The sequence below is a fragment of the Manis javanica genome, chromosome 17 (genome assembly GCF_040802235.1).
Source record: "Manis javanica isolate MJ-LG chromosome 17, MJ_LKY, whole genome shotgun sequence".
Taxonomy (NCBI): Eukaryota; Metazoa; Chordata; class Mammalia; order Pholidota; family Manidae; genus Manis; species Manis javanica.
Genome location: NC_133172.1, coordinates 7,148,768 through 7,170,855, shown reverse-complemented (window position 1 = coordinate 7,170,855; position 22,088 = coordinate 7,148,768). Strand labels below are relative to the sequence as shown.

At 46.2% G+C, this 22,088-nt stretch overlaps 1 long non-coding RNA gene across 1 annotated transcript; it reads right to left on the bottom strand.

Moving 5' to 3' along the window:
* Positions 1-9,991: 9,991 nt before the first annotated feature.
* Positions 9,992-17,914, bottom strand: LOC108400298 (uncharacterized). Its single transcript, XR_005057913.2, has 4 exons — positions 15,321-17,914; positions 15,169-15,228; positions 14,264-14,409; positions 9,992-13,348 (listed from the first exon to the last, which is right to left on the bottom strand). It is a non-coding gene; the product is annotated as an uncharacterized lncRNA (long non-coding RNA).
* Between the last annotated feature and the right edge of the window lie 4,174 nt (positions 17,915-22,088).

The following is a 22,088-nucleotide window of genomic DNA, read 5'->3' as shown; positions in this document are numbered from 1 at the left end:
GCAAAGGTTTGAGTTCTCTGGGAAAAGGGCCATTTCCTTCAAGCTCCTACAGCCCCAGGGCTTTGAGCTGCTTCTGGTAGCTAAGGCCTCTACTGCCTCAGAGATCACGTTTTGCTCTCAGCCTCCTGGTACTTGTGTGACCAATTCCCTTTCATAAATCCCGGGGATTTGAAATACCTGCAAGAGCTTCTGTTTCCCTCAATGGACTGAGAAGCCTGCTCTGTTGTCAGTTCAATCAAAAGCCTTTGGTCAATTCTGAAATCACAGCTTACCTTTCTGATTAAGCTTAAGGACTACAACATTGACAACTATAAAGTGAACACATTCAAATGTCTGGACACTTTTAAAAATGGGATTAGGAATGAGAAAAATCAAGGCATTATGAAAGGACCAGGGCAGGTATGGCAAAGAACAAAACAGAACTTCCGGTGGGAATGAAACACACATGGAAATGAAATAGTCATTGAAAATAAAAACTCATCAAAAAAGTCAAACAGTAGATTGGCAACAGGGAAAGAAAGGGAGAATCCATGGATTAGAAGATAGATCTCAGTCCGTTACCCGGAAGATGCCACAGAGAAACATGCTAATGGAAAACTGAAGAGGAAATTAAGAGACACGGGAGGCAGAATGAAAAGTTCCAATAAACTTCTAGAAGAAAACATAGAGATGAGGGGAGAGGTAAGCCTCAAGAAGATAATGGCTGAGCACTTCCAGAATTGATGACAGACATGAATTCTTAAGTGTAGGAAACACAACATGTCCTGGGCAGGGTAAAAAGAAATACGCACCTAACCATATTTTGGTGAATCTGCAGAACACCAAAGGCAACTAAAAGACACTTTTAAAAAGCCAGGGGGTGGGAAAGTTGCCTACAAAGGAAAAACAATTACACTGATGACTGGCTTGTCAATAAAAACAATGGAAGCCTGGAGCCAGCGGTATAATGTCTGCAAAGTGCTGAGAGAAAAAACAAACAGACTGTATGTAAAACCACACTTGCAGAGAAGCCACACCACCTCTAAAGAATGAGCGATATGGGCTGGTACACCCAACAATACAGATGAGTCTCCAAACAGTATGCTGAATGAAGAAGCCTTACAGTAAAGAGGAGATGCTGTGTGATTCCATCCATATAAAGTTATAAGAAAAAGACATTTTCAGACAAAGAAAAACTGGAAAATGTTTACTCTAGTAGTCCTTCCCTAAGAGAACTACTGAAGAATGTAATTCACGAAGCAGCAGATTGAAGCTGGAAGGAAGGGTAAGAAGCCAAAAAGAATGGAGAACAAAGAAATTGGTACACAGGTGGGTAAATCCCCATATAAAACAGTAACCAGAGGATCACTTGAGTATAAATTCGGGAGTATAAAAACAAGTGGACATGGCAGGTGGGAAGTGGGAAAAATGGGTGAAGGTAATCAAAAAGCACAAAGGTAGAAGATAAAAAAATTCTGGCTGTCATGTGCAGCACGGTGACTACAGTTAACAATTCTCTATCCGATATTTGAAAGCTGCTAAGAAAGTAGATCTTAAAAGTTCCCATCACAAGATAAAAATTTTAACTACGTGAGGTGTTGGATGTTAACTTATTTTGGGAATCATTTTGCAATATATACATATATCTAGTCATTGTGTTGTTTATTTACCTTAACTAATACAAAATTATATGTCAGTTATATATCAGTAAAACTTGGGGTGGGTGGGTGAGTGGAAGTATAAGACCGAGTACTGGTGAGGATGCAGAGCAACTGAAATTCTCCTACACCACTGGTGGGAATGTAAAATGGTATGCCTCTTTGAAATGAAGCCAGACATACCCTGCATTTCTACTCTTAGGTGCTTACTGAAGATAAATGAAAACGTGTATCCACAAAAAGTCTGGTGCAAGAATGCTCAGGGCAGCTTTATTCATCATCATCAAAAACTGAAATAACCCAGATGTCCACCCACAAGAGGATGGATGAGCAAACCGTGGCGTACCAAGAATACAGCTCAGCAGAAGGAACAAAGGGCTGGCGCATGCAACAATACAGATGAATCTCCAAACAGTATGTGGAATGAAAAAGCCTTACAGTAAAGAGGAGATGCTCTGTGATTCCATCCATATGAAGCTACAAAATGTGGAACAACAAATCTAAGGTGAATCAGAACACTGGCTGCCTGGGAGCAGGTGACTGACTGGGCCTTGTGAGAAAAATCTAGGGAGATGGAAATGTTCTGTGACATGGAAGGTGTGTGTGGGTGTTACACATGCGCACAATGAGACAGGAAGCCCTAAAGGGGAGGAGCCCTCGTGCTACTACAGCACCGTGTCCAAACTCTGACAGGAAGAAACTTGCCTTCTGCACGCCAGGAGGTCAGGGTATGGCCGAGGAAGAGAAGGTTTTCCTCACCCAGCAACAGCCAATGAGAAGCCGTCACCACCCTTTTGTCTCCTCCAATGGGCTTTCATTCTAAACAGCCCCTCCCGACTCTCCCTTTTTCTCTGTAAAATAATAGGTTCCTCTTTTTCATTCCCCAGGACTTGCCTGATTCACTATGACTCACAGTCCTGAATTGCCATTCCTCTGCTTTTCCAAAGTAAACTCGTTATCTTGGTAGGAAAAACTGGCTATCAGATTTTTTAAAGTCAACTCAAACTCAGGTATGTCTGAAAGGAAAGGAGCGACACATAGCAGCAATTCACCGGAGAGTTCCGCTTTATTAGGGAAAGGTGCGGGGTTATATAGGAAGGGGCATGAATTGATTGAGGTGTCACTTCTACGGGGCTGGTGGCTGTTGGCTAGGTGCTGGGATTGGGAGGGGGGCGAGAGGTGATTGGGCTTCAGGTGGCACCGGCGGGAACTGAGGACCCCGAAGAGAAGCCGGAAGTTTGCCATCTTACTGGTGGGGACCCTTCATTCCCCCCTTTCTCCTCTATGGGTTTGTGGACGTTGCTTTCTCTCTGGCTGCTTCCTGCTGAACAGGGGCGGAGAAGGGAGTGAGGGCTTGAGGATTGGGAGGAAAGGGTTGATAGGACTCCCCGCAGTAAGGACGAGTAGATGTGGACTTCTTCAGGTTTGGAAATCAATGAAGGTTCCCTGTAACCATAGGTTGGCCAAGAGGATATGGGTGTCAGGAGCCAGGCGTCTGTGGCTATTGTTTCCAGGAACAGTTTCCAGTGGAGAGAGGGGTCCATTTCAGCGTGTGGTGAGGAGGTCACGTGAGGGTGAGGGATCTTCTGTGGCCAGAAGCTGGTAGTTCCTGAGTAAAAGCTGGTTGAAAGCTTGATTAGAGATTTTTCCGACTTGGGATTTGATGAACTTTATTATACAGGGTAAGAAGAGACAGGCGAGAAGAATGATTATTATGGGGCCTGCAATGGGCCAGAGCCAGGTGAGGAGGGGGTTTGTTAGTATTGACGAGAATGGGTTGGAATTGGAAGCAGAGTGGAGACTGGAGGCAAGGTCGGTGAGTTTGGTGATGTCAGTTTCTACAATGCCAGATTCGTTGATGTAATAGCAGCAATCTTCCCAGAGGAAGACGCAGGTGCCGCTCTTCTCGGCTGTAAGCAGATCTAGGGCCCGCCGGTTTTGAAGGGTGACTTTAGCTAGCGAAGTGACCTGTCTTTGGAGAGAGGCTAGAGAATCGGCAGTGGATGTCAGGGCTCCCTCAAGTTTGGCGTTGAGATCTCTAACTGCCTATAGAGAGTGACCCAAGGCTTCTCCCGGAAACCCTGCCCCAATGGCTGAGGTGATCAAAGAGCTACTGACCATGATGGGAAGGAAGGCAGCTCTTTTTGTGCACGAGGGCAAGGGAGGTTGGAGCTCAAGGAATTCTGCCATGCTGTAAAGTGTAAACTGTGGGATTAGGGTGACGAGAATGCAGGGTGTATCGGAGTTGAGAGGCACTGAGTTGAAAAGACTGCTATTACACTAAAAGAAGTGTCCCGGTTGCGTAAAAGTCTTAGAGCCGGAGGTAGGGGTGCAGATAGAGAGGCAGTGAAGTGCGCTGGAAGGGGGTGGAGTTGGGCTTACACAGTGGTGGATGGTGAGATTGTCTGCGTATTCTGGTTCCCATAGGGGTATGTCTGCCAGGGGGCAGAGGGGTTGTCTTTCTGCATGGAAGGAGTAGTTGGAAATATTAAGGGGCACGGCGGCCAGCAGTGGGCGCTGTAGTGATGCGCACAAGAAACAATTGTCTGTGTTAAGGGTGTGGTTGAGAAAGATGGTGGTGTCCTGAATGAGCTGTAATGAAGAGTAGGAGAAATGGGAAGAGGGGCGGGGATAAGAAGATGAAGAGGCGCCGTCAAGAGTTTGGATAATGACTTTTTCGGAATGTCTGCTATCTGATGCAACTTGAGAGATCTGGGAATGAGAGGGAACATACTTTTGAGAGATATGAAGGGTACTGTGGGGGGTCGAGGACCCCCCGTAGTAAACTGAGGCTGTGACTCTGGCAGCCCATCGAGAGTCCCAGGGATCTGGGATTGATAAGGAGAATGAGCTGTTGGGATATTTCATGAAACGGTTGGAGGAGTAATACTGTGAGTACTGGAAGTTACCCATGTAGTGAATGGTGCAAGACCAGTAGAGACATCTCCTGTAGGTGTCTGGCTATCGCCTGCAATAGGCTTGTTTTTGGTCATAGAGGAAGCAGAGGTAGGGAGAATAAGGGCAGCTGCTAGTGAACACTTCGGTGGAGGGAGGAAAGTGGAGGTATAAAGGCTCAGAGCAGCTTTTCAGAGGGCAGTCTGGTGTGGCAATGAGGGCAGTAACTTTTGTTTGGTGCTGTGTGTAAGTCTCTCTGACTTTGAATCGCCATACAAAGGAGGCTGGGGTGGCGGGGAAGACAATAGGAATGAGGAAAAAAAGTGAGAGAGCAGTAAAGGAGGAAAAAGTCATGATTCGGGTATGGATGGCAAAGGGGGTGAACGGGATTTTGGAGGAAAGAGGACAGTAAGGTGAGGAGTCTGGAGGGAGGGAGAGTCTGTAAACTTTTGTAGGTTAAGAGATCTTTTAGGTGATGTGGGGACAGAATGGTAAGGGGCGCCCTGAATGTCAGTTTATGAGCTTCTTTCTGCAAGAGCTGTCTAGCGGCTAATGCTCGTAGGCAGGGGGCTCATCCCCGAACTGTGGGGTCTAATTGCTTGGAGAGATAAGCTACTGGGGCAAAGGATGGGCCATAATATTGGCCTAGGACTCCTAGAGCTTGACTGGACCTCTCATGAATGTATAATGAGAAGGGCTTCGAGAAATCAGGAAGATGGAGAGCTGGGGCTTCTACAAGGGCTTGACGGAGCTCAATGAAGGAGTGTCGGGGTGAGGAGGATAAAGGTTTTTTAGGGGGGCTCTTGCTGAGGTCGTATAGGGGTCTTGCCAACAGGGTGCAGGGAGAAGTTAGGGATCTATGCTCTAAAATATCTAGCCAGGCCTAGAAAGGGCCTAGAAAGGAAAGGATTTTTGTCTTGGTTTTGGGAATGGGCAGGTCAGAGAGGAGCCATTTTCTGTCTAAGGTAATGGACTTTCTTTGTTGAGATAGAAGGAATCTGAGGTAAGTGACAAAAGGGGAAGAGATTTGAGCTTTGACGGGGGATACTCGGTAACTTCTGGAAGCTAGAAGGTTAAGTAGGGAGGCAGTGTCAAGTTGAGACTGTTCCCACGAGAGACTGCAGAGTAGAAGATTGTCTATGTATTATAAGGTGGACTTGGAGTGATCATGATGAAACTGTTTGAGGTCCTGAGCTAGGACCTGTCTAAAAATATGGGGACTATCTCGGAAGCTTTGTGGCAAAACTGACCAAGTGAGTTGTTTAGCATGTCTTGTGTATGGGTCCGTCCAGGTGAAGATGAAAAAATCTTGGGAGCAGGGGTCTATAGGGATAGAAAAATGGGTCTTTGAGATCTAGGACTGAGAAGTGGGATGCTGAGGCTGTATGGATTTGTAACTAAGGGATGGATAGGGACAATGGCTATGTTGATGAGGCAAAGGTCTTGGACAAGGCGGCAAGATCCATTGGTTTTTTTAACAGCTAATATGGGGGTATTAAATGGGGAGTGAGTGGGTCTGCTTGAATGATGGGTTGGAGGCCTATGAGGGCTGAAGTGGTCAGGGGGTATTGGGCCTGACAGATATACTGAGAGGGGTCACATAATTTGATAGAGGCAGGGGGACATAGGGCCACGGAGGAGCTTGTAATGTCCCAAACTTTGGGATTTACAGGGTGTATGAGGGCAGAACCGGAGCTTTCATTGGGTAGAGGGGGGTCGTCGGCTATGAGGGCCATCAGAAAGGGAGTACTGGGGGCTGTGGGAGTGGATATAGTTATGGAAACGTGGAGGAGGGAAAGGATGTCTCGTCCTAGTAAAGGGATGGGACACTGGGGCATAACCAGGAAGGAGTGGGAGAAAGGTATGGGATTGTCTTGGATTGTGCATAAAAGGGTGGGTGGGGGGTTTAATGGGAAAATCTGTTTACCTCCTACTCTGACTATAGGAGTAATGGCTGGCGTGGTAGGGCCCCGGTATTCTCACAAGACTGAGAAGGTGGCTCCTGTATCTAGGAGGAAGGAGATGGGGTGACCGTCTACTGTTAGAGTAACCCTGGGCTCCTGTTTGGTGATGGAAATGGTCGGGCGAGAAGCTCCCGGGCCCCGTCAATCTTCTTCTGCCAGCCCCACTACGGCGGGCTTAGGATGGGGGTTGTTCGTCCAGCCTCCCCTTCGGGTGGTTGGGCAATCAGACCCCCAGTGGCCCTTTTTGTGGCATCTGGGGCATGGGGTGGTAGGAGATCTGGGGGAGGGGCACGCCCTTGACCGAGGGGGCGGGGAGAGGAGGAGGTGGAAAGCTTCAATATAGGGAATCTCCTTCCATTTTTTCAGGCGCTGGCAGTAGTTGAAAAGATCGCGAGTGATGTTAGGATCAAGAGTTCCCCCTGCGGGCCATTGCTTGTTATTGTCTAGGGGGGTATGTCGGCCAATCTTGGGAGCAATATTTACGGAGAAGTTTTGGTTTTATATCAGGCATCAGGGAGAGGGTAGCCAGATGCTTAAGCAGGCATTCAAGAGGTGAACTTTCAGGGAGGGATGAGGAGGCTCCCATGGCTAAAGGACAAAGAAGGAGACAAACAGGGGAAGACGAACGGAGATCCTCGGACTGGAAGCAGACCACAAGGAGACAAAGGGCGTCCCCGATGATCCTTGGTGGTCTGCGGAAACTCGTATACGAGTCGGAATTTCTTGGGAAGTGTGGGTCGTCACCCAGACTTCCCTAAGAAGGCAGAGTGCCGGAGTCTCGAGGTACCTAGCGCTAGGCGTTTTCGGCGGACGGAACAGAAGGAGGAGGGGGGGAAAAGGGAGCGTTCTCATCCCCAAAGGAGTCACCTCGTTTATGGCTGTTGGGGGGGGGTGCCTGAGGGTCCGCCGCAGCCGTGAAGGCCTGAGGCGGGGAGAGTTCCCTCCTCATCCCCGAGCGTCAGGGCCTTGCCGGACGATCACAGTCAATGGCACTGCGATAGCTTGGGGAAGAGTGGCCCACCCCGGGGAAATTTTGCTTAAAAACTTTCAGCACTGATGGAAGGGATGGTGAATGCGTTTGACTGTCGGAGGAGGGGCCTGAGCGTCTGCCGCAGCCGTGAAGGCCTGAGGCGGGGATTTATGGCTGTTGGAGGGGGGCCTGAGGGTCCGCCGCAGCCGTGAAGGCCTGAGGCGGGGAGCGTTCCCTCCTCATCCCCGAGCGTCAGGGCCTTGCCGGACGATCACGGTCAATGGCACTGCGATAGCTCGGGGAAGAGTGGCCCACTCCTGGGGGAAAACTTACCTAAGGGCCAGAGAGGAGTGGTGAGTGTGATGAGCCAGCGCCGGAAAAAGAGGACGAGGGCAAGCTGCTGCTGGTGTCAGGGGAAGACGGGGCCCAGTTGGGGTGTCCCGTCTCCCGGGTTTCGGCACCAATGAAAGGAAAGGAGCGACACATAGCAGCAATTCACCGGAGAGTTCCGCTTTATTAGGGAAAGGTGCGGGGTTATATAGGAAGGGGCATGAATTGATTGAGGTGTCACTTCTACGGGGCTGGTGGCTGTTGGCTAGGTGCTGGGATTGGGAGGGGGGCGAGAGGTGATTGGGCTTCAGGTGGCACCGGCGGGAACTGAGGACCCCCGAAGAGAAGCCGGAAGTTTGCCATCTTACTGGTGGGGACCCTTCAATGTCCATTTTTCAAAACTGTACAGCCGGGATAGGTGTACTTTTCAGTGTATTTAAAGAATGCACCTTTAGAACACTAAGCAAAAATATAAAGTGGAGAATGGCTGGAGGCACACGTGAAACGTGAACGGCAGTCTGTTGGCAATTGCTGAACTGAGTGATGGTTCCGTGGGAATTCGTGTTACTGTTCTGTTTGGTTACATATGTTGAAATTTTTCCATAATAAAAAGTTTTTTCTCAATAGTGGTCAATAATAACATGTAAAACAGGTGGCAGATGAGCAGAATTAAAATACTCTGAAATCCTTTTATTGTTCAGGAATATGATGGAGATATTAATTTGTTGAGTATTTTTTTACCTTAAAGATGGATGTTTAAAGTGGAAAGGAAATAAAAAACAATCAATCCAATAGAAATTGCCTTCTGGAAAAGAGAAAATATAAGTATAAGTAAAACAGAGCTATCAATAAGTAAAAATAGATATATGCACACACACATATAATAGATCATAGATGATGTTTATTAGATATTAACTGTTGCACCAGGGACTATACTAAGTTCTTTTAAAGTATTATTACATTCTCACAAAAACTCTAAGAAACAAAAGCAACATTATATCCCTATTTTACAGATTGGGAGACTGAAGCATATATAATTCATGCTTGGCTGCTATAATTAAAATATGTAGGTCAATAAAGCTTTTCAGAAAATAAAAACACCTTAATCTCCATATTAAAAGGACACAGCCTGAAGGGGAGATTGATACGGAAACCTGGGAGGGGGAGAGGTTGTTGAGACAGAACCCTCAGTACCAAGCTGTATCTTATTTAAATCTATGGACTTTAAAGATAAACAAAGTATCCTCTTAGCAGCCAAGCAAAATGTTTAAGTTTTTCTGTTGTTGCTTTTTTTTTTACCAGAACTTAAACAAGTGTGGCCTCAGACATTTACAGAGCAAAGGTTATTTCAAGAAGGCCATGGAGCGATGACTGTCACAACCACTGAGAAAATAAAATGTGATCCTAAAACTTCCTATCTAGTCAAACAACACAATGACAATAGACGATCGTTTTGAGCAGGTCAGAATATGGGAAATGAGAGCTCCCAAACCTTCCCAAAGTTTTTACTGCAGATGAATGGAAATATTACATCAAAGGAATTGAGGATTTCAGAGAGATTGTCTACAGTTAGGAAGGAGACTTCTGATTTGAAAATGGTGAAATGAGAGGGGGAAGAAAACCATCCCTTCCTCTCATAAAACACCCAGACAACAAAAAGAACACTTTATTGCCCTTGACTTTTTATGCTATATCTTGGCGCTCTTTCCATTTGGATACCTAGAGAACATTTCAATTTTTTATACAGCAACATCCATTGGTTGGCTGTATTATCACTTAATAAACCTGTCTCTTTTTGATGGATACTTGTGCTGATTTCCGATCTCCATACACCAAAGAATGTTACACTGAATAACCTTGCAAACACTTATTTTGGTCTGTATATGGATAACTTATAAACTAGCTCCCCCCAAATAAATAGGATGGCTGGGCCAAAGTATATGTTTGCAGTATTAGAGGTCTTGTCAAATTGCCGCCTCTAAAAGTAGCACATTTGTGTTCTTATCTATAATCCATGTATTCCTTTTCCCCCACGGAGTGTGTGCTCAGACTTTGGGATTGTTTCCGATCTGGTACAGGGAAATGGTATCAAGATGCAGCCTTGATTTGTATTTCTCCTTTTGTCCATGAGGTCCCACATCTTTTCAAATTTACAAGCCCTTTGAAATCACTTCTCAGGGTACAGTCTGTGTTTATCCTAGATGTATTTGTATATACACATATACAAATATACGACTATTCGTATTGAGTTGTGGGTCTTTCTCAGAACGATTTCCGTAGTTCTTTATTAACAATTAGCTCTTTGGACTCCAAGAAGGAACTGGTGATTACCAAAGGGGAGGGGTGTGGGAGGGCGGGTGGGGAGGGAGGGAGAAGGGATTGAGGGGTATTATGTTTATTACACATGGTGGGGGGGTCACGGGGAGAACAGTGTAGCACAGAGAAGGCAAATAGTGGATCTGTGGCATCCTGCTGCACTGATGGACAGTGACTGCATTGGGGTATGGGTGGGGACCTGATAATATGGGTAAATGTAGTAAACATTGTTTTTTCATGTGAAACCTTCATAAGAGTGTATATCAATAATACCTTAATAAAAAATTTCTAAAAATTAGCTCTTTGAGTATGAGTTGCAAATATTTCCCTCCATTTGTCATTTATCTTGTGAATTTGCTTTAGGTGTTTAATTTACCAGGCAAAGTTTCCTCCTAAAAAAATAAGACTTTTTCTTAACCGTGAAACAATCGCAAACTTATAAAACATGTTGGAAGTACAGTACAAGCATCTCTTATTTTCCAGAACCTTTGAGGGTAAGGCAGGGTCATGACTGACAAAGGCATTCTCTTCCAGTACCGCAGCACCACCATCCAAATAATACACCACCATCCTGGCATCCTCAGACCTCAGGCGAGGTTTCCTGGTTGTCCCAATTATACTCTTTGTAACAAAAGCCCGGAGCTTGGAGCCTCGCATCCCATCGGTTGTCATCTCTTCCAGGAAAGAATATTCCTCAGTCATGCCTGACTTGCACGACCTTGACATCTTTGAAGATCACGAGCCAGTTCTGTAATCTGTCCCTCCGTGTGTGTTTGGCTGATGTTTCCTCGTGATCAGATTCTTCAGCAGCAAAACTACTGATTGTGTTTTTGTGACTGCGTTCTTCCTATTGAAGGGGAGGGGGCTTCTGATCTCCTTTTCCCCCGTTACTCACGTTATTTGTTTTGGCCATATGATCAAGGGGGCATCTGCCTGTCTTATCCATGGCAAAGTTAAGCTTTCTGTAACTAATGAGAACTGTGTAGGGAGATACTTTGAGACCATGTAAATATCTTACTCCTCAGCAAACCTCAAGTTATTCATTTCTGTCTGCCTGGACTCATTCCTATTTATTCCTATTCTATTAACTATAATCAGGAAGAAAATTACTCTCATTGTTTATTTTTAGTGGTCAGAATGACTTCTTTGTGATGTTTTGTTTCCCTGTTTGTTTGAAGGGGGTAACTTTATTTAGTCCTGGTGATGAATGGAGATATTACACCCAATATTTTCCAGGGGGAGCGTCTTCACGCAGATTTCTGGGTCCTGTTGACATCCCCCCACCATTTGCTGAGCATTTCCTTGCTTCCTTAATCGCAAAATGTGCCAGGATCATTTTGCTCTTTCTGTAGCTCCCATCTAGAGTCAGCCATTACTCGAAGGAGCTCTGGGCCCCTCTGGTAGAGAAACGGGGCAGCCCAAGATCTGAACCCCGAGGGGCTTGCTGTTTCTTTGGGGTTTTTGCTGCTTACAGGCTCTCCCAGTGTACGGATCATAGAGACCGACAGACAGAGTATCTCACATTGCTTATTGCACGTGCACACGTAATGTATGTTACATATTCTGTATTTATTCTGCACATACACACAGATCTAGGTTAGGTTTATAAGCAATTATATATTTCCACATCTATCTGTGTATATACTGAAAACCCTGAATTCACGGTGATTTATCCATTCAGGTCCAACACCCCTAACTTCCTCTCTTTCCGTATGTCCCCGCCCCCGCCCCCTTCTCCGGCAGTGACAAGTCCGACTGCCATTTTCCTTCATTTCCTTCTTTGACCAGGTGGCCCGTTTGTCACCCCGGCCCTCCTCCGCCCGCGGCTTGCGCTTCCCCTCCCGAGGTCCGCCAGCCCCACTCCTGGCACAGACACCCCCCACTCCACTGCTCCCCACGGTACGGAGCCGTAGCAGCAGGAGTGTCCGCACCCCAGGAAGCCCTGACACCCCATTCTGCGCCTGTCCCCACCCCCACCCCAAGCTGGCCTTCGCTGCTCCCCCAAAAGGGCTTAGAACGGCGCTGCTCAGGAAGGAAAGGGGAAGAGGAAGAATGTGGGTCCAGGTCCGCACAGATGAATGTGCCCGTGTTTTCTTTTATAATTCTGGATCTTGAGTCACAACTCAAAAAGGCTGTGTCCATACCCGGGTTACAAAGGAATTTTCCAGTGTTTACTTACTCTCTTATGGTTTAATATTTTACACTGAAATCTTTGATCCACTTGGAGTTTACTCCGAGTTATTTTTCTCATTCCTTCCTTCTGTTGGATCGATGGGGTTGGTTTTCTGTATTCCCTTTTTTTCATATCTATTTTCTTAATCAGTTTTATCTGCACATAGTAAAGTCACAAAGTGTTAGGTGTTCGGCTGAAACGACCCATCCTGCCCGGTTGGCAGTTGATCTCTGTATTTGTTAAAGCGAGATTAACCACTGAGGCAGATAATCTCTGAAGTGTCAATTAAAATCTGATCAGCAGAGGCAGAGCAGGAAGCTGGGCTATGATGGTATCTGTATTATCGTAACACGTGGCTCCCCTGGGCATGGCGGCCGGGCTCCAGGGTAAAGCCCAGTGATCCCCACCTGCCCAGTCCTCGCCCACAGCATACTAGGGTTGGTCTGTGTGACCAGTAGGACATGGCCGGATGACAGGATATCACTTCAACACTGACTGGGTTATAACGACTGGGGCTTGTGTCTGGGGCTCCTCCTCTCTTTCTCTCATCACTTCCTTTGGGGGAAGCTAGCGGCTGCGCCATGAGGATGTCAAACAGCTTACGGAGAGGCCAACCGCCAACAAGGGACTGAGGCCTCCAGCCAACAGCCATGTGAACAAGCCTGGAAATGCATCGTCCGCCCTGGGTGAGCCTTCAGATGCCTACAGCCCTCGCTAGCGGCTCGGCTGAAACCTCGTGACAAAGCCTGGGCCAGAACCACCTGGCTACGCTGCTCTGGATTCCTGAGCCTCAGAAACTATGTGAGATAATAAATGTGTTATTTACCTTAAGGTAGGAGGACTTTGGCGGGTAATTTGTTACACAGCAATGAATAACTAATACACTGGCGTCCGCATCCAAACAGCAGGTGGAGAAGAGAAAGACGGACATGCTGGGAGATGTTTACGGACCAGACCTGGAAGTGCAGCAGAGCTCTCTTGCCTGCGCTCCATCGTCCAGAACCAGTCACACGACCCCACCTCCATGCAAGGGAGGCTGGGAAATGTAGTCTCTCCGTGGGCACTGCGGAAGGAGAACACAAATCCTGGGTGGTCAGCTGACCTCTGCCACCACCACCTCCTCTGTCTGGGGAATTCCTCTCTGCCATGACCCAGTTCCGACGTTACATCTCTGAGGGGACCTTTCTCAACCTGTTAGCCCACTCCACTCCTCAAAGCCAACTCCCCCTCTACCAGATTCTCACTGAGATGTGCACAGTTGGAGGCAGGTTGGGTTTGCTGCCAAATGTGCCCGATTCACCATCCACCTGCATCTCCCCCACCACCCTCCTTCCTGGCGGGTTGAAAGTGTGTTTCGGTGTTGTTTCTGGGATTTTCTGCCACGCTGCTGATCTGCACTTGGAAATCTGTGATACTGGGGACTTTGATGTCCACACGCATACAGGCGAGGAAAAATGATAAGACCCTCACAGATTATAAGATACATCCCAACTTCAGAGATATTTAAATGTGCCCCGTAAATCAATGAAGTAGGTATTCTGCCTGTTTGATTCATTTTGCCCTTTCTTGGCATCCAGAGTAGCAGGCAGCCTCTTTATGCGAGACGGGGGCGAATGAGAGCTTCATCATTACGAAATACTCAACATGAGGAAGTTCAGCTGGGTCTGACATCCATTTGCCTTATCACGAGAACTTTCAACATTACTTTTGTCCATAAAAGAAAAGGGAAAGCTGTGAGTTTAATTTTCAAGCTTTTTATTCTGAAATACAGCATAAATGCATAATACATAACTACAACATAAATGCATGGTATATTAGTCTCTTGAGGTTGCTGTATCAAATCACTATTAATTTGGTGCCTTATAATAATGGAAATTTATTCCCTCAGAGTTTTGGGGGCCAGAGTCCAAAATGAGAACTACAAGGTCAAAATCAAGGTGTCAAAATCAAGGGCTCTTGGGGAGAGCCCATTCCTTACCTTCTCCAGCTTCTACTGGGTCCTGGCATTCCTTGGCTTAGGGCCACCTCGCTCAAGTTTCCAAGGCCAGCATCTTCAGATCTCTCTCTTCTCTGTCTTCACATCCCCTTCTCTTTTCTCTGTGTCAAATATTCCTCTGCATCCCTCTTACAAAAATACACGGGATTGCGTTTAGATCCCGCCCAGATGACCCCAAATAATCTCCCATGTCAAGATCCCTAATTTGATCAGAGGTGCAATGACCTTTGTTCACCTATAAGGTAACTAACATTTGCTGCTTCCAGGAATTGGGACTCGGATGTCCTTTAGCGGGACATTTTTTAGCCTGCAATGTACCATTTAAGAAGTGATTATGAAGCTCACTCCTGAATCACCACCGCCCAGGTCAAACCACTTCCCAGTCCCAGATGCCCACCCTGCACTAGAGGGAAATACCAGCTTCTTGGCTTTGCTGTATAGTCTCATTATAAGAAAACATTAGACAGACTGCATTTGAAGGGCATTCTACAGAATACTCAATCATTGAAAAAAAGGGACAAGACTGAGATGGAGTCACCTGAGCTAAGGCCACGTCACCAAACTGAGACTCAATACCTAGTCTAATTTCGGTGTCCACCTATCCCAGGAGTGTGATCTTAACCAGCCAATCAGGAATTGCCTGGTCAGCAAGCACTAGTGAAGTAGTCCACCGGGCAGGCCCCCTGTGGTCCCCCAAAGAAAAGGAGATGTTGCCTCAAAGAATCTACTCTTTGCTGGTGGCTTTCTTGTCCCACCTCCTCCATTTTGCACAGCTGGGCGGGATCCTGACTGACTCATGAACTACTGTTGAACAAAGCCAGTCAGATCTTAGATAGCTTACAATCAGATCAGGGTCACAAAAGACAAGGACAGACTGAAAAACTCACAGATGAGGAGGGAAACAGGCCACGTGGCAACTACAAACAAAGTGGCATCCTGGGTGGGTGCTGGAACAGAAAAAGGACATTAGTAGGAACATTGATAACATTTAAATAAAGCCTGTCATTCCATTAATAGTACTATACAGTTAGTTTCTTACCTTGGACAAATACACCTTAGGTATTAGGGTGTTCATATTCGGGAGGCTGGGTGAAGGGTACAGGAACTCTCTGTGCTATCTTTGCAACTTTTCTGGAAATCTAAAGCTACTCTGAACTTGAAAGTTTATTTTTTAAAAATCAACACTCGACTAGAATGGAACAACAAATGGAAAAAAAAACAAAAGACCTGCAGAAACACTAAAGTAAAAATGAAAACCTCACTGAAAATACCCAGCGTTGGCTGGCAGCCAAACCCTTGCACAGCTGGGGGATGGGAAGCAATTAACACAACCATGGGAGCAGGCTGATCGGTAGGCTCTGGACATTGTCATAAACTGGATTCAGTAAAGCCCCGAGTTGGGATCTACCCTGTGATATTTTGATTTCTAATAAGAAATACGTAGTTGGTCTTCATTCCCATTTCTGGCGCGCAGCTCCTAAAACCCTCGGAATTTCCTAAAGGAGAAGAACGATAAAGGTGTCTTACTACACACAGTGAACCCCTTTCAACCACAGCCGAGTTTAATCTAAGGAGGTGACTTTTAGAAAGCACCTGAGGATGGGGGCTGGTTGCCAAGGAACCAACCGCAGTGGTTGGCGGGCTGGACCTGGAGGTTGAATCCATCACTGACCGGCAGGTGCTTTCCTCCATCAAGTCTCCGTCATGAAACCTCCATTAAAAACCCAAAAGGACAGGGTTTGGAGAGCTTTTGGGTTGGTGGACACGTGGAGATTTGGGGAGAGTGGTGCGCTGAGGCAGCACGAAAGCTCTGCACCCCTTTCCCTGTGCCTCGTTTTACGTATCCGTTCCATCTGGCCGTTCCTGACTTACATGCTTTCATAATAAATCGGTCATCTCGTTGAGTGACTGTTTCTCTGAGTTCTGTGAGCCACTCCAGCAGCGTAACCCAACCCAAGGACGGGGTGGTGGGAACCTCCAGTCTAGGCATAGCCTGTGGGTCGGAAGCACGGGTGACCACCTGGACTCGCCACAGGCATCCGAAGCGGGAGGGTCGGAGCGTCCTTGCAGGCGCGAGCCCTCCCTTCCCCCAGTCTGTTCCCTCACAGCACAGCCAGAGGGCGACTGTTCCCGCTTCCCGAAGGTCAAGTTCTTCTTCGCCTCCAACTCATCCACGCTTTCCAGCTCATTCCTAGGAAAGCCCAAGTTCTCACCGTGGGCCCCCAAAGCTCTGGGGGATTTGGTCCCTTCCCTCTCTGCCCTCGTACCCTACCCTCTCCCCTGGGCTCCCTTGCTCAATTCCAGCTACACTGGCGTCCTTGCAGTTCCTGGAATGCAACCTGGAATCTTCCAGCTGCCGGGCCTTTGCACTGGCTTTCCCTCTGCTTAGAATGTTCTTCCCCCAGATACCCACCTGGCTCACTGCTCACTGCTTCAGGTTGGTGCTCCAAGTTCACCTTCTACCGGGCGTTAGGTGCTATTAGGGAATTGTTAACTCACAGAAATGAAAGTACAGCATAGGGAATATAGTCACTAGTACTGTAATATCTTTGTTTGTTGACAGATGGTAAATATATTGTGGACAGCAGTTTGTAATGTAGGCAATTGTCCCTATATCATACACCTGAAACCAATATAATATTGTATATATCAGCTATATTTCAGTTAATTCATTAAAACATACTCCCTTCCAACATCACATTGCCCTTCCCTACTTTCTCTCCACAGTACTTGTCTCTAACGTATATCCAAGTTTTATTACTTTCTAATAAATACACATAAAAATTGAAGTGTGTAAATATATTATACTTAATGATATATAACTATACTTCATAATATATATTACCTAAATATACTTAATAATATATAAGTATGTACATATGCTTAATATTGACTTTTCCAATGTGTGTATTTACTCTGTCCACCTACCCCACCCCCGTGGAAGGTGAGCACCCCAAAGGCAGAGGTATCCTCATGACTTGTTCTCTGCTAGATCTCCAGTCCCAGCCCTGGGCCTGACCCACTGTAGACATGTAAGCAATGTGTGTGGCATGAATTAATTCCTTTCCCCAGTCTCTCAGCAGGCCCCAAGGTTGCTCTGGGCCGGTAGGTACTTTTCCTGGGATATGCAAGTGCCCAGGGGCATGGTGGGGTTTCCTCTGCTACTGGCTTCTTGCCCAACTAATTTCCAGTGCCTAGAGTTTCAGGACCCCCTGGTGCTCCAGAACCTTCCAAGCTCTGCCTGGTCCTGAACAGTGTGCCAGACACAACTGTCCTATCTCATCCTCCCAACAAGCCTATGAGTGAGGTGCTACTTTATGGATGTAGAAACTGAGGCCCAGAGAGAGTCACTTCACCCAAATTCATAGAGCTAGTGAGTAATAAGGAAAAAATTCTGAGATGTCCTAAAATTAAGTGACATATGGCCAGGGAATGGGGGAGGGGGACAAGGGAAGGTAATCAGTCAATAGCCCCCAGAGGTAACCAACCAGAAACTCCACATTCCTGGAGGAGGCCATTTCAGCAATGATCTAAAAGGCCCCCAGAAGTGCAGCAGGCATCCCTCTTCCACGTGAACAGTCCCTGACCATCACCAGCCAGGAGCCTTCTCTATGACTAATTACTTGGCCTGGTACTTTCTCCACTTGGACATTGTCTGCTTTCCTTATCTGCAACCAATGTGAATTTAAAAACTTTCTTTCCCTGAGACCTTTTATCAAGGTTCCGTGTTTTCTGTTTGGCAGACGACAAGCTGTTTCTGCTAAATGGCCTTGCTGCTGGTGAAGCAGAAACTGCCTGTCCCAGGACTCAGTCGTTTTTCTGGCTGCATCTGTAACAGCTCAGCAAACCTTTTATTTCAGAGACTTCTCGGTCTCTAGACTTTGAGATTTGTCACTAGAAAATAGAGGAGCTAGGATTTTAACCCACACAAAGTCCACGCTCTTAACCAGTAAACCTTAGCTCCTGGGGAAGGCCAGGGAGGGTACGGAGGGGGGTCCAGCATGCTATGCACCCTTTCTTTGATTAAATATAGCTTCTTGGAAAAATTGTCTCTTGGCCCCTGGAATTTGGGGTGTGTGTGGAGCGGAATCCCATTAGCCTTCCCTGGCTGCTTGGCCTGTTCACCTTCAAACAATGGCGGAGTGTAGGGGTCACTTCCAGTCCCCCACCCCCTCCTAACCCCCGAGACTGTGCCCACCTGCCCCTCCAAACTGTCCCAGACCCAAAGCCCGGAACATCCGTTCACCACCCTTGCCACCTCTGTGGCTATGCCTCTGCCTACCGTCTCCTGCAAGTTCCCCTGCTCCTTTCGGGGGCTGGGGCGAGCGGGGGGCTGGGGCGAGCGAGACAGGGGCCAGCGGCTACCTCCAGGTGCAGAAGGTCCGCACCCAGGAGCCCTGGGGACTTAGCCTAGCGACCAGTGACGTTATGACATTTCAGCTATCCGATTGGCTCCTCGGTCTCCGAGCTTCGGCGTCTTCATCGGAGAAACGAGCAAGTTGGCTGAAATAGGGATTACTAACCAGGAGTTCCTGCCTCAGGGCTGGAATCCATCTCTTTAAATTACAGATAAAATGTGGGCATATAACATGGGCATTAGTTTAGGATGTGGCTCAGGTTGAGGGGAGGCAGGGAGAGGCATCCTGAGTCCTCCCCTCCCTTAGGGCTGAAGTAACCTGGGGCAGAGGACCTCTGATTGGGTTTTGTCTTTGTAAATTAACCTGTTTTGGAGATTGCATATAAATGGAATCATACCATATATGCCCTTTTGTGTCTAACCTTAAGAGAAAAGGCTTTTTAATCAGTCTTTTCACCATTGAGCATGACGTTTGCTGAGTGAGGGTTTTCATAAATGCCCAAGCCGGAGCCTCCGAAACATCTCCTAAAGGACGTCTCCCCAAAGAAGTGTCCCTCGAGATATTTATAAGTGTTTATAGTGCCATAAAGTGTTTTTACGAAATCACATATTGAAAACTGCTTTAATTGTGTTTGGACGCTCCCACTGTAAATCGCCTCTAATTCTCTTCTCTCCGCCTTTGAGACTTTATCCCAAGTCTGGCCGCCAGATGGAGCCAGAGGCACCTGGAAGCGGAGCCTGAAATCAGAGCTCGCAGTGGTTGGGTTTTTTAGCTCAGATTTATTTACCATCGCTTTAAATAGTTTTTCTTTTCTTCAGTTTAATCTTGTTCGTTATGTTTATTATAAAAAGAAATATGTCTATATATATCTTTTTTTATTATCATCATTATTTTTATGATATTGGGTATTCCTGCATGAAACATAATTGACTCTATTAATTATCTTAATTGGCTCATTAACTTATAATTGTATTTAGCATTCACAGCAAGACTAACTCTGACTTTATGGACTCATCAATTATTGTTTTTTAGAAACGAATAATAAAAATGCTCATATCCGAAAGCATGGTTGGAGAACATGATTAGTGAAAATGAGGCATTTACAGCTTCAGAAATCAAATTTGCAAAATGGTTTTATCCTAAATGAATACAAGAATTTTTTGTGAATTTTTCAGAATTCTAATTATTAAATTAAGTGAAAATTCACATTTAGGTTCTTTCCACTTACTGTACTTGTATTATTTTCAAATGAAGAACATCCTTAAGCATGAAGATGTCTTAATTATTTTGGAAAATATCAATATTCTGAAGCCATTAAGGCCTACAGTTCCATAAGTATTGTATAATTAAGTACATTTAATCTTTACAGATATTCGTTTTCCCACAGAATCGGACTTTTTGAATAAAACTGGAAGATCAGAATAATAAGGCAAATCCAGTTGTCAAAAACAATGAAAGCAATTTTATAGTGCTTTCTACATGCCAGGCCCTGTTCAAAGCACTTTATGTTTAAAAACTCATTTAATCTTCAGAAAGGCCTTAGTGAGTGGGTATTATGATCTACTTTTTTTTTTTTAATGAGAAAACTAAGGCTCAGAGAGGTGAACTCACTTCCCTAAGATCACATAGCTAGTAGGGGATTTTTGAAGAGTTGGTTTCTAATTAGGTAATGATAGAGGGTTATCTGAAATGTGCATATGTATACCCCAGTAATTCTCTTTTCATCCTAAGGGTCTTATTTGCATAGTAAAATGATCCAAAAAAGCAATAATGCCCTTGCAAACCTGCTGGTACAGTCCCACAGGATGCCTGGCACATATAAAAAGCTTGGACCCTTGTAAAATGCCTGCAAATGCAGAACAAGAAACCAAGGTCTTGTATGAAAGAAGCTGCCACAGTATCAGATCTGTTGTCTATTTGATTACTTAACCAACCCTCACACCAGTTTCCGAAGGGCCGGGAGTTGCTCACCGACAGCAGGTTTCAAACTTTTTGGTCCTGAGACTTCCTTACACTCTTAAAAATTACCGAGGTGATTAGTTAATTGGGAGCTTTCATTAATGTGGGTTACGTCGATCAGTTTACAGAATTAGAAGTTAACAAAAGAAAATTAACAATATGTCAATTCATTTAAAAAATAACACTTAACCCATTGGTTATTAACATACTTCTGTTTAATCTTAGATGTTGCTGCCTCGGTAACTTTCAAAAAGTGAGTTTGCCTGTCTGAGCTTCAGGTTCCTCGGGCCTCAAGCTTTCTTTATCGGATAACAATGGCTACTTGCCTTTCCCTGGTCCACATCTAAGAAAAATCGGGGCCTAGGTCTTCATTTGGGCCCAGCCACTGGCCAGCAAATGAATTAGCTTCAAGAGTCGGGACTCTCCCTGGACATAATCAGGGTGGATCTGCCCTGGGGAAGCATAAAAAAACCGAAGCAGCTTTTGGCTGCAAGTCACGAAAATTAAAAGAAAACCAACTGCAAATAACAAAGGATACACAAAATGACAGAAGTGGCTTAAAAAAGTTTTTGTTTTGACTTTCTAAAAAAACAAAACAATTCATAAATTGAAGTTTTCCTGGTTGGAGGCCCCGAGTCTTATCTTCCAGCCCTGCCCTCCCTGTTCAGTGCTTGGGCAACGGCAGCCTTGGGCATGAGACGGCTGCAGCCGCTCTAACATCCCACTCCCAAGTAACTACAGCCAAAGCAGGGAAGGAAGAAAAGCCCTTCAGGATTCTTTTACAAAGAAAGTTTTCCCAGAAGCCCCCAGGCAAATTTCCCATTCTGTTTCTGTGGCCCCAAGAGCTTCCGTTGAGCAACCACTACACAGGGAATGAGAGGGTAAGGTTAACCCAATCAGAATTCTGATTCTAATCAAAGTGTCTGCCCTGTAGTCCCAGGGGGTCTCCCTCCGGTAAACTGGATCAGAGATAAAGTGACAAGCCCGAAGTCACACACAAAGCAGGTAACAGAAGCTGAATCCAGATCCTCAACGGGATAAACCTGGTCCTAATGTCTGGCTCTTTCTCCACTTACACATAGCAATTACTAGGGTGCGCACGAAAGAACCACGATTAGGACACATGGCACGACACAGAGGGATGATGGGGCCATTTTAGAGACTTCGTGATGTTCACCCCCCTCCAGTGGTGGCGTTATCTTGCCGCACTCCGCAAACCGACAGTACTGGCCATGGATGCTGGGAAGCCAGGGAAGAGTGAGCACGGGTAGCTCCCAGTGTACACAGATCCCGTGGGCCAAACTGGACGCCAGAGAGGAGGCTGGGACAAGGGTCCGGGCGGGAGAAGGCAAAACCCGAACCGAAGCAGGGCAGAGTCAGGGACAGAGAGACAGATTCAGGGACTGATGGGCTTTGGAGGGCAAGGGTACAGGGCTGTGGGGTCTGGCCTAGTGACTGGGAGTACGGTGGGACTGTCCCAAGATGGGGAA